This window comes from Aquila chrysaetos, chromosome 3, assembly GCF_900496995.4.
Source record: "Aquila chrysaetos chrysaetos chromosome 3, bAquChr1.4, whole genome shotgun sequence".
Lineage (NCBI taxonomy): Eukaryota > Metazoa > Chordata > Aves > Accipitriformes > Accipitridae > Aquila > Aquila chrysaetos.
Genome location: NC_044006.1, coordinates 668,174 through 673,989, shown reverse-complemented (window position 1 = coordinate 673,989; position 5,816 = coordinate 668,174).

Below are 5,816 nucleotides of genomic sequence, written 5' to 3'. Positions count from 1 at the left end.
GCCATCCCGGCTCTTCTTGAGCATCCTCTTCAAACAGAGGCACCCAGCAGCTCCTCGCCCAGCGCCTGAGTGGGTGGGGGGCAAGTTCACCCCCAGCCCAGCACTGAAGCTGTGGATTTATTGCTGCGGCCGATGCTTTGCTGCACTAAAGCCACGCTGTCAGCTCCACTTCAGCCACCTCCCTCCACCCTGAGCCACAAAGCCAGCACAGCCCGGCATTCTCGGGGTGCTCTGCAGCTCGGGGGTTGTACCTGTAAAGAGCAGTGACCCCCTCGGCTCTCCCAGTCCCACAGCACGACTCGGCAGCAGCCATGGCACGGGGTAAACCTGCGCTCAGCCTCCAATGCAGCGCAGCCGCAGAGGCTAACGTGGATGCCATGCATTCCCGGAGTGTTTCTCCCATAGCAGGAATGGCACGGTGCTGCGACTGTGCACAAAGACCAGGAGAGAAAATCCGTACAGGAAACGAAATGAACAGATTTTGCACACGCAGGCTCTTGTCAAGGCTGCCCACGGGCAGCTGCCAAAGCAGCTGGAGAAAGTGCAGGCCAGCAGCCCAAGCACAAGAAACCCAACCTGGGAGCAAGGGAAAAAGGGGTGGCTGAGCGCAGGGATGTAGGAGGAGGGCAGGGGTTTGTCTCAAGCCTGGAACAGGTTAAGGCACTGCTGAAGACAAGCACTTCTCACACCAGAACACGACCTTCCTGCTTTCTCCCCGTGAACATCGTGGGACCCTCCCTGCCCTTGTTAAACAAACACCAGAAAAGCCATTACAGAACTGGTGGTCTCCTGCTGCAGCCAAGGGTTCCCAAATCCACACCAGCCCCAGGCAGAGGGGATGCACCCGGCCCAGGCACCACCGGCCCGAATGGGGGGACAGTCTGTAGCACAAGGGGACCCCGCTCGGTGAGCTCACACCCGGCTGGTCCCAGTCACCCCGACACCTCCGGCAGCTGTCGGGGTCTCCGGTCCTGGCTGCGATCCGGGGTGGATGGGGAGCTGGGAGCACTTCCCACCCAGGACAACCTGTCCTCCAGCTTCCCTTTCTGTTGAAGACAAGACAAAATCTCCATGTGCAGTTCTAGGCACAGCTGCTCGCCTCTCCCGAGCCTGGCAGGGGGTCCACGGCCAGACATCCCAGTGCCCTGGCTCTGCTCGCCCCACGGGAGGACTGGCAGGAGCTGCCCGTGCTCCATCGTGGCCCTGGGGTCAGGCAGCAGCCTCGGCTTCTGCTCCAGCCAAGGGGCTGAGGTGGGCACTGTCGGGGTCCGGCTTCGTGCGTGGCAGCGGGTTATTTGGCTGCCAAAATCTTTCAAGACAACCCTCCAGGATGGCCACGCGATCCTTCTCCCCTTACCTTGTGGAGGTTTAACCACCACATCTCTCCGTCCTGCTTTTCTCAAATGCAACCAGAGAATGCAGCTGGGACCACCGTGGGGCTGCAGTGGGGACGCCGGAGGGGACAAAGGGTCCGGCCCATGGGACGGCTGAGGAGCTGCCATAAGCAGCTCTCCCGAGAGATGGAAGCTGAGAGTGGCCACCCTGCCGTGTGCGAACAGGAGAGGAGCTCCGGGAAAGATGGGGATGGGGACTCTCTCCTCCTCCTGCAGCCGGGAGGGCGAGCGGTGGGGACCACACCGGCCCCCAGCTCTGGCAGCATCAACCCCCGAGACACAAGTCCCGGGAGCACAGCCAGCCCCAAAGGAGCTGCGGTGCCCGAAGGAGTTAACAGCGTGAACCCGGCGCTGCCTTCCCTTGTCAGGAACATTCCTCAGAGCCAGCGATGATGCACAGCCTTACTTTAAAGAGCATTTGTTACACGCAGCTCTGCTGAGCCAGGCTTCAAGCTGCTCAATGCCTGGTTTAAAAATAACCGGCAGCTCCTCTGGTTCGAAGCTGGGTCCTGATAAAATAACCATTAGCACAGCTATTTCTGAAGGTCACTCCCATCCATCTGAGGCCTGGCAGAGCAAGGCTGCTTTGACAAGAAACAAGCTCATAAGAGACTCCAAATGCTGCATTTACAGTTTGGCTCTGGGGTTTGGCTCTCTTTAGGGCTGGTTTCTCCCCCACTATCCAGCAACCACTACCCCTTCCAGACTGTTTGCAGAGCCTAAGGAATTACTTAAGGCACCTCCGTCAAGCCCAAGAGTGTTTGCCCCACATACCTTCTTAGTCATCCTTTAAGGACTGCGAGAACAGCGTGACCGGTCCTGCAGCCACCGTGTTGCCTTTCCTGGGCAGAACAGGCACCATCAGCTGCCATAGCTTGGGAACAGCTTCCCTGCACACATCCCTGGCTCCCCAAATGCTGTACTGTGCTACATCCGTGAGACTCTTTGGCACTGTTGCCATGCAAGTAATAAATTACAAATTAAATATTTACAGCATCCATTGCATGGGAGAATTTGTAATACAGCATTAGCCCAGGTGCCAAAGCAACGTGAGACAGTTTACATGTAGAGGAGAGGTTATTAATACATCTCAGCTTGCCAGAGATGCTGACTTGCCAGGAAGTGACTGTAAACTCATTTTAGACTTGAGGACCTTTAACTTACCTTCATTGATGGATTGAGACTAGAACAAACTACCATAAATCAGAGTGCGCACAAGTGCAATTCTGTGAGATTTTCAAATCCCACTGCATCTCCAAAGCTCTCCTTCCTTCTCCACAAACTCGGACATGTTTTTACAATCACTGAACTGCACCTGAGGCACCAGCAAGCAGTGAGAGAAAAACACGTAATAAAACCCAGACAGCAAGAGCTCCCATGGGAAGCCATCCCCCTTTTCCAAGACCACGGGAGGTACAGGAAACACCACAGAGAGACGCTTCTTTCAGCATGGCCATCAAGTAGAGTTACAACTCAAACAGTCTTTCTGTGCCTGCCTGAACCCTTCACGCAGCTCCCAGGAGGGAACAGCCCACCAGCCCAGCCCTGTGGTGTCGGTCCCGGCTCTCCTCTGCTCCACAGGGCAGGTCCACTGGGCTGGACTTACACAGACAAACCAGTAAGGAGACTGGCGAGAGCCAGCCAGGCACTTGCAGCAGATGGGTGTGCTTTCCGTCAGCCACTTCTCTCTTCCCAGAAAGAAAAAAACAAGACCCTAAATCTGCTTATGATTTATTATTAGTTCTCACACTGACTCATTACAGCAGCAGCACACCACTTGACCACAGCGAGCCAGCCGGACTGCAGTACCACATCAAATCCCTGAGCAGAGGAAAACCCTGAGACACATGTTTCGCACCCACTTTCAAGGGTCCAGGCTCGATGGGGCTGCAAAACACCTGCACCTCAGGTTGCTGTGTGCTCGGTGGGTACTTCTGTGCCCAAAGTGCTTGTTTACCTTAAACATCTCCCTCCCGGGGCTGCACCGCTGGAACCCATGCTGGCTGATCCCATGGAGCCTCCCTGGCTGGCTTCCTACCTGCTGAGGGATGCAAGAGAAGTGGCCCCACCGGCTTGCTGCCACGTCTGGGCAGGGGTATCTGCAGCGCTTCACCACCAGGTTCCTCTGCAAACCCCAGAACAGCCACAGCAACACAGCCAAAGGGAAGCCGAGAGGAGATTCTGTGTTCTTCCCACTGCTGCTGGCAGTGCGGCTGATCAAAACAAAATAGAAGACCTACCTGAACCTACTCAATCTCCCAAGACAAATATTAAGCTTCTCTCACCCCAGAGCATCAGAAAACCTGTGAAGACACAGTTTTAAGTGAAGAAAAATGTTTCATAGTTAACTCTGTGCCAGAAAATACAGGAGGCAGATGCAGGGAGAACACAACTGGGTGTTCTATATTAATACGCACTTCAGCCTCCATCGCCTGGACAGCACACAAAATACCTCAAAAACCGTATTTGACGACTGCAGCGGAGTAGATGATTGTCATCTGCTGTGGCAATTAGAGTGGCAGATGTCCCATCATCTCACTGGAACGGCTGCTTCATTGATTTGCGCAGCAGAAGCTGGGCAGTTCAGTAACAAGAACAAGGGGATGCCAAGCACGGGATACGGGGCATATTCCCAGTGCTGCCACTCTCTCCGTGGGTGAAACCCACCTCCACGCCTTGTCTCCCACCCTTCGCATCACTGTGCTGTCTACCTGCGCTGGGCATTTTACAGTCGGGAGCACTGATCCCCTCCATCAGGGCCTCGGAGGCTCCTGCATTAAAAGCCTCCTGCATTCTGGACCAGCATAACCATGAAGTTTCATCTGCTCTAGCATATGCGGAGGCTTGGTAGGGTATTAGCCTTTATTAAACTTCTTGCTAAATGGTGCTGTGGGAAGCCTCTACTGAAAATACAAATAAAGAAACTATTCTCCACCTACTGTTGCCTTCCAGCAGACTTTTCACACTATTCCTGCAAGTGGAAAAAAAGGGGAAGGAAGGAGAAGGGAACGGCTGCAGCAGCTCTCTAGAAGACACAAAGGCATTTACATTGTAATTCACACCAATTTCTTTTCAATCCTCTTTCCACAAGACCTTTCTTTTCACAATATAATCCCTGAAAGAAGCTTATTTGCTTCTTGGACTTGCTAGGGAAGCCCTGAGCTGGACACCTCACCAAGCCTCCCCGTGGGCTCAGCGTGTTGACCAGCACGGGGGCCCTCCCCGGCACGTCCTAGACCCTCTCACAGCAAGCATAAAGCTGCAAAATCTAAGCCTGCAGATATGCAAAACCTCAAACTTTGATTCTTCCTTTCCAGATCAGGTGCTGCTCAACCGCACCAGCTTCCTCCACCCCCAACCCTCCCCGTCGTCCATCAAACAGCCTCCTGCACTGTGAAACCACCCCCAGTATTTCCTGTACCACAAAGCTGTCAGTCTGAGACTCTTTACTTGCCATGTTTTAACAGGAACATTTTTATCCTTCTGCTTTATAAACCACTATTCAAACTTCACTTGCATATTACTTGCCTATGGAGACAAGAATTTACTTTCTAAGGTGGTACAAAACCAATACTTTTAGTGCTAATGCAAAAACCTTTATCTTTGTACTGCAGCAATACTGAACCTCCAAGGCTTCCCAAGCTTCCCAGTTCTTCTGGCTCATTTTCCTTGCTTGTTTATCCAAAAATCTCCAAAATACAACTAGCCCTAGGAAACTTGGTGAGCCCCAACCTTACAAATCATAACAAAGTTCAAACAGGAAAAAGGCAGCGGGTGCCTGTAGCACTTCCTTAAAAGCAAGCGAAATCACCAGCAAACGCATGTCCCAGTCTCACTCCACTACCAGACCGATGCAGCGTCTATGGTGACATTTCATTCACATGTTTTACAAGGTCTTTTTTTTTTCTTTTTTTTTTTTTTTTTTCAGATGGCATGAGGTGCATTTTATACTTTTTCTATCTAATCTTAAACGTACATAAAGTTTAGAACTGATGAGGGAACGTATCAACATTTGGCTGAGGCAATAACTGGACTAAGCCCACAGCAATCTTGCTCTGGGGTGAGACATCGGGCGCCTGGCAGCACAACTGCTCACCACCTCCACAGAAAGCCTCCACTGCTCTGAGGCTATGCCAGCCTTGCTTTGTTATTGCCATTATAACCTGTGACCTTACAGACTTACGTGTTAGTTAACTAGGATCGAGTTCTTACCTTCTACAACACGTAAGCCAACATTAGTTCGTTATACAGCAATACCCTTCACAGCAAAGAGTGAAGGGAACACACACCAGTGCACTGAAGTAGTTAACTGCATAGAAAGCTGCATAACAGTCAAATATTTTTGGAGGCATTTGTTTCAGTTCTTAAAAAAAAAAAACCCACCAAAAAACCAAAATTGACAAAAAAACCCCCCAGATTCTC